Here is a 7,301-nt window from a genome sequence, read left to right on the forward strand (position 1 = left end):
CCAAACAAACTTTGGAAACCGAAGAGGCAAAAATCACTGAGATGCTGCTAGTGCCTCTTTTTTGTCTCAGACCAAGAAGGGGCAAGTAGCACAACGCTGTGCTCCCTTAATTAATAAACACGTTATGCAGTGAAAAAAAATAATGTAGATGAATATTTTTTGAGGCCATTGCAATACATTGAGTTCCATAGAGATAGCGCCGGGGCAAGAGAGAGAGCCAGACAGGCACTGGGCAACTCTGTACCTCAGTGAGGAAAACAAGTAAACATGGGCAAAAGAGATCCTAAGAAGCCGAGAGGCAAGATGTCATCCTTTGCATTCTTTGTGCAAACTCGCTGAGAGGAGCACAAGAAGAAGCACCCAGGTGCTTCCGTTAACTTCTCAGCGTTTTCTAAGAAGTGCTTAGAGAGGACTAGTAACACATGTCTGCTAAAGAAAGAGGAGAATTTGAAGATATGGCAAAGGTAGACAAAGCTCATTATGAAAGAGAAATGAAAACATTCCTCCTAAAGGAGAAAGAAAAAAGAAGTTCAAGGATCTCAATGCACCCAAGAGGCCTCCTTTGGGTTTCTTCTTGTTCTGATCTGAGTATTGCCCAAAAATCAAAGGACAACATCCTGGCCTCTCCATTGGTGATGTTGCAAAGAAACTTGGAGCAATGTGGAATAACACTGCAGCAGACGACAAGCAGCCCTACGAGAAGAAGGCTGCCAAGCTGAAGGAGAAGTGTGACAAGGACATCGCTGCCTACTGGACAAAGGAGAACCTGATGCAGCAAAAAAGGGAGTCATCAGGGCCGGGAAAAGCAAGAAAAAGAAGGAAGAGGAGGAGGATGATGAAGAGGATGACGATGAATAAATTGGTTCTAGCGCAGTTTTTTTTTTCTTGTGTATAAAGTATTTAGTCCCCCTGTACACAACTCACTCCTTTTGAAGAAAAAAAAATTGAACTGTAAGGCTGTGTAAGATTTGTTTTTAAACTGTAGAGTGTCTTTTTTTTTTTTTTTTTTTGGTATAGTGAACACACTACTGAATGTGTCTTTAGCTCGCCCTGTCCTGGTAGTATTTTCGGTAGCCACTAACCTTGCCTGGTACAGTACGGGGTCGCTCCCTTTTTTGCTGCATCAGGTTCTCCTTTGTCTAGTAGGCAGCGATGTCCTACTGGACGTGGAAATGCAAAGCAGGGTCTTGTTGGTGCACAGCACAAATTAGTTATATACGGGGGCGGTAGGTTTTCATCTTCAGTTGTCTCTGATGCAGCTTAGACGAAGTAATTGTTGTTCTGTTAACTGAATACCACTCTGTAATTGCAAAAAAAAAGTTGCAACTGTTTTGTTGACATTCTGAATGCTTCTAAGTAAATACAAATTTTTTTATTAAAATATATTTTTTGAAAATCTGCAAAACACTGAGTCTGTGAAAGTTGAACCATGACATAGCGAGGGACTACTGTACTGTATTTTGAGCTTATAGCCCCAGCCTTTCAGCATCTGACAAGACTGCTTTCTTTTTTTTTATTATTTATAATGTCTTTTATTTTATTTATTTTTGTGTCCAAATCAGCCCACCCAGGGAGCAAGGCTGGTGCAGCATGCAGTGCCAGGGATTGAACTGCGGTCCCTAGGCTTATCTAAGCTTGCCTAATCAGGTGCTTTAGACCATTGCACTATCCTGCTGGCCCCTAGGTATTATTATTTTTTTTCAAAGTTTTATTGATAAACAACAATGAGACAGTTTCAAATCAAATCGGAAGTACAGTTTCAACAAATAATCCACTGCATATATTCTTCTTAGTGGTTAATTGCTGTACAAGATGCAGGCTTAAGACTGCTTTCTTGACATAGTAAAATGAAGCGGGTGCGTCTGTGTGCACCCATCGGTCCATCAAGTGATCCATTCACCCACACACTCATCTATGCAGCCAGCAACCATTTATCAAACCTCTCCTTGTGCCCAGAATTGTGCCAGGAGCTGGAGACAGAGAAATGAGGAAGACGCTCTTCCTGGCTGTGCCTTGCCTCCCAAGGCAAATGTGGCTCTGCTGCTGGAGTGCCTCCCTCATTTCTGCACATACTGGTGCCCTGAACTCCGTCCCAATCAGTGATCTCTTCATAGAAGCGTACTAATCAGAACATTCCCCTACACTCTGAAAAGTATCTTCAATATTCAAACCGTATCTCTATTTTATTAACACACCCTGTAATATGACACTGCTTCGAAGGAACTAAATTTAGTTTGAAAAACTGCTCCGAACTTCAGAGTCATTAAACGTAGCCCTTTTGTGTGTGTGCGCATATGACAGAGAAAAATTACAGTCAGTCGTGTCTATATTGAAAATCGTGCCTTAGATTGTCATCGGTTGCTAATAATATATCATAATTATTCTTATAGGGTTAAGCTTTTCTCTTTCCTCTTCCACCTGCCTTGCTGAGATAACCTCTAAGGATGTCTGTGAGGATGGCAGGGCTGGAATTCAAAAGCTTCTGTGACAACTGAGCTCTCAGTGCAATTCATTATAGTGAAAAGATGGGGAGGGGGCTGTCAGCAAAGATAATGGCAGCGCAGATTCCAGTCCATTCTCCTGGCAGCCAGGTCTTGGAGGCAGCCCGTGGACCAATTTCGCGAAGCAGACCCTGCTCATCTCTCATGTGTCTATATTGGGAAAGACGCTGTGTCTGGCTTGAGCGGGATCAGGTTGGCAGCAGGGCCAGTGTGGGGGTGTGGAGAGGGGTGACTGGGGACACACACAGGGCTTGGGTCTGGGGCTCGTGGGCGTGGTACTGGATGACATTAGTGCCAGAGGGTGGCCGGGGAGTGGGGGGTTAGTTAACCCACGCCAGTCTGCAGTTCTGTGGTTTCTCTGCATGCCCAGCTTTGAGGCCAGAACCAGACAAAGCAGGAGCTTGATACCTGTTTGTTGTCTAGTTGTGAGGGGGACTTTGAGCGCACAAGGGTCAGCATTATTGGCAGCAGTGACCCACTGTGCCAGTTCCCATGGGAGATGAAAGTCGCATCCTTTTCCAAACTCTGCCTAGGGAGTAAGTGGTCTGCAGGATGAGTCTGGCATTGTGGTGGGGCCAACATGGGACTATCCATTGGGAGGAAGTGCAGGCCTTCCCAATGGCATCTTTGCAGGATGGAGGACTTCGAGGGGCTGGGCTGCTGCTGCTTCCTGTCATCACAGGCTAGGCTCAGGGCAGCCCTGTGTGGCTCCTGGTGGGAACCAAGATGAGTTTTGAATACAGGAAGAGGTGGCATCCTCTGATTGGACTGTGGCGGATGTCACGCAGCTGAGCATCCTGTGCAGATTTTACTTCTCATTCACACTTCTGGGGCTGTTTCTTTTCCTTCCGGCCCAGACGCCCTCCTGCCTGGGTTCTCCTTTCCACGTGTCACCCTGGGTGCCCTTGGCACATTGTTATGATCACTGAGAAAGCAGTGGCCTTCCCTGATCACAGTGTGGAAAGGCTAACCCTGAACATTACAGTGGATGGTACTGGTGGTGAAAAGGAGAAGGTATCGGAGGTTACGGTGTTCGAATCCTCAGAAGGAGGATCACCGACCCATGTGACCAAGGGCAGAGGCTGTTCATTTTCTCTCTATGGCAAGGTTCTCCTGGGTCCACAATAGAAATACCTCTAAATTTTAAATGGGCACAAAGCACTTGGATAAGGACTGCATTTCCCAGCGCCCTCTGCTGCCCAGTGCGGTCATGTGACTGCGTTCTGGTCATGAGTTACAAGTGGAAGTGATGTGTTCAACTTCTTTGTTCTCTTTTCTTTCATATTTTGAAAACACAGAAATACATTTATCCTCAGTATCTCTGGGAAGACTGTGTTCCAGGACGCTTGCCTGCCCAAGAGATACCAAAATTCACAGATGCTTGTCTTTTATATAAAGTGGTTGTTCTGGTTGATATACATTGTGTCTATGTGAGAAATCCAGAAGTTTAATTAAGTGACTCAGCAGAGAGCGAGGGTTCTTATTTTGTAAACTCATCCTCAACCTGTGCAAGAGGAGGACATGGACATTGTGTGAGTTCTACACTCCCAGCCCCAGGGTAGCTTGTTTAATATAAGGAGGGTAGAGGAGCTGGCTAGAAGGTGCAGCCACTGCCCTTCTCTTTGCTCTTTGCTGTCATATTTTACTTGTACAAGTTATAAATGCCACAATACACAGATGCTCCTCAGCTTTTTTTGTTTTTAGTGTATGTGGTACAGGGTCTCACTACGCAGCTTGGACTTACAGTGATCCTCCTGTTTTCAGCCTCCCCAGTGTTAGGATTACAGGCATGAACCATTATGCCTGGTCTTGGGGGCAGGCTCAGAGGTCTCGGGGGCGGGGGTAGGGTGGCATGTGGTGCCAGGGATTGAACCCAGCCCCTGCACTTGCCTAAGCAGGCACTTAGTCCACAGAGCTATCTCACCAGCCCTGATACGGGTTTGCTTTTGTAACATTGAAAAATACAAATATCATAAATTGAGTCTTTATGTGTTGGGGGCGGTGTATGGGGCTATGACTTGTCAATTCTATTTAAATTTTTTTCCAACTTTAACTTTTTAATTTCTGTTTTCATATTGGAATAATATATTCAGCCAGCATCTCCATCTTTTCCTATCACATGTACAACATTATGTACAATATTTGTTGGAATTGATTTAAATTTCCTGTTTAGCAATTCCAACAATTAGGTCATCTGTGAATCTGCTTCTGTTGACTATTGGTTTTCCTGGCTTTTGGTTATTGATTCTTACTTGTTTGCATGCCTCATGTTTTCTTTCTTTCTTTCTTTTTTTCATTTGTGTATTTGGTTCAGGGTCTTACTATGCAGCTTGGACTCATAGCAATCCTCCTGTTTTCAGCCTCCCCTGCACTGGGATTACAGGTGTGTGCCACCATGCCTGGACTCATTAGCTGGCTGAGCGTGCCCGGGGGTGGGGCCGGTGTGGCATGTGGGTCCAGGGACCAAACCCTGGTCCCTGAGCTTGCCAAGGCAAGTGCCTAGTCTGCTGAACTATCTCGCCAGCCCTCCATGTTTTTGTTTTTTTTTTTTTTTGAATTGGTTTGTTTTGTTTATTCCCAGAGAAACTCATCTGTCTTGCAGACAAGATGGGGAGGTGATCACTCAGATTCCTCCCCAGAGCCTGGTTGGGCTGCAGTCTTAATTGGATAGAGTTTATTTATGATTAGCTCATCCCAACCTTATGTTCTTTTATCCGGTCAATAATTGAGTTGGGGAAATGTATTGCTCTTCAGATAGATGTAGATATAGAGATAGAGATAGAGATAGAGATAGAGATAGAGATAGAGATAGAGATAGAGATAGAGATAGATAGATATAGATATAGATATATAACCAGGGATTGAACTCAGGACCCTGCGTCTACCAGGCAAGCGCTTATTCTACTGAGCTCTCCCCGGAACCCAGATATTTTTTTTTAAACTGGGAAAAAAAGTATATATTTAGAATTATCCAGCTGGACTCAGTTTAGATGATCCCAATTTTGTTGGCAACATCCAGGGCACCATAATGGGGAACCAGTCGAACATATGCCTTCTTCTCTCCATCAGGCCTGATTAGGGTATTGACATTGGCAACATCGATGTCATAGAGCTTCTTCACAGCTTGTTTGATTTGGTGCTTATTGGCTTTGACATCCACAATGAACACAAGTGTGTTGTTGTCCTTGATCTTTTTCATGGCTGACTCTCTGGTCAGGGGAACTTGATGATGGCCTTGTGGTCAAGCTTGTTTCTCCAGGGGGTGTGCTTTCGAGGGTATTTGGGCTGCCTCCACAGCTGCAGTGTCTTGGGACGGCAGAAGGTGGGTGATGTGTGTATCTTCTTTTTGTGCCTGTGGATGCCTTTCAGCCCAGCCTTCTTGGCCTTCAAAGCTTTTGCTTTGGCTTCAGCTTTGGGAGGGGCAGGGGCTTCCTTCTTTGCCTTTGGCACCATCTTGGTAAATAGGCTCTCTCCTGTTTCAGATTTTTTGGTTCACTTTTTTTTCAACACTTCATAGCCCCTGAATCCATTCATTCTCAAGATGAGTGGAGCTAAGAGATCTGTCTGTGTATTTGCCCTTCCTTCATGACCTTAGCAAAATTTTTGGCAGGAGGACTATTGTTGATCTGAATAATTTTTTATTTTATTTTATTATTTGTCTTTTTGATTCAGGGTTTCACTATGCAGTTCAGGCTGGACTTGAACTCACGGTGATCCTCCTGCCTCAGCCTCCTGAGTGATTCTCCTGCCTCAGCCTCCTCAGTGCTAGTATGAAAAACATGCACCACCAGGCTCACCTCTGAGTAATTTCTTTTTGTATTGGGAGCTTTTCCAGATTCCACCCTGTCTTTCCAGCATGCACATCTGTGGTAGATTTGTGGGTCATTGGTTTGTTTAAAATGGAGCTGTTTCTCAGAATTTCTTTCCCTGTGCTTCTGGGTTAGTTTAAATCACAAAAGACAGTTTGTACAAGACCTGGAAGACAGAAGTGAAGCCCCAGCTATATTGTTTTACATCTGCAGGTCAGTGAGGGCCCCAGGAACTGGAGTAGCTATGGGCAGCCCCTGAGCCCTGGCTGTTACAGCTCCCACGAGATCCCCTTCATTCTGGGCAATGGGTCAAGTGCTTGCCTACCTCTAAGGCAAATGATGCTTGCTTCTCCCATGGGTCATCTCCAGTGGTGCTGGGACAGAGTGAGTGATGGGGGGGGGGTTCCAGCTTGTTTATGTGACATCCAGTTGCCCTCATGCACCTCCACTCCTCCTTGTGATTCCTGTTTGTCCTTGCCTTCATCCACATTGAGCTTCCTTTCTGCCAATCCACCTGACAGCTTATAGGTTCCAGTTGAACACTAGTTACAGAGGCAATTGTTAGTGTGGACTGTGCTACTAGCTCCCTATGTGAGGTCAGACTCCTGAGAAATGTCCCTGGTTCTGTACCATGGATAGTAGTTATGTTTCTCTCATCCTCCTTGATTGGCCCACAGCCAGCTCTGTCCAGGCTTTTCTCATGGTTTGCCCCATGTTTCCGGAGGAGCCCCCCACCTCTTCTCAGGCAGGGAAGCTCACCTAGGGAAGGCTTGTTTCCTTTTAGAATTCAGTTAGTTGGAGATTTCTTGATTTTTTTTGCTCTTTTCTAGACTGAAAGAATTGAGAAAAGTATTTTAATCTTGGCAGATTTTTCTCATTATTGCTACAGGATCAAAAATCTTTTCCTTCTTCTTCTTCTTCTTCTTCTTCTTCTTCTTCTTCTTCTTCTTCTTCTTCTTCTTCTTCTTCTTCTTCTTCTTCTTCTTCTTCT

The 7,301-nt window shown here is 44.8% G+C and overlaps 1 pseudogene; it reads left to right on the top strand.

The window, feature by feature from the left end:
• The first annotated feature begins 226 nt into the window (after window positions 1-226).
• On the top strand, window positions 227-858 carry LOC111814993 (annotated as a pseudogene).
• Window positions 859-7,301: the final 6,443 nt, after the last annotated feature.

This window comes from Octodon degus, unplaced genomic scaffold (assembly GCF_000260255.1).
Source record: "Octodon degus isolate 3935 unplaced genomic scaffold, OctDeg1.0 scaffold00010, whole genome shotgun sequence".
NCBI classification, from domain to species: domain Eukaryota; kingdom Metazoa; phylum Chordata; class Mammalia; order Rodentia; family Octodontidae; genus Octodon; species Octodon degus.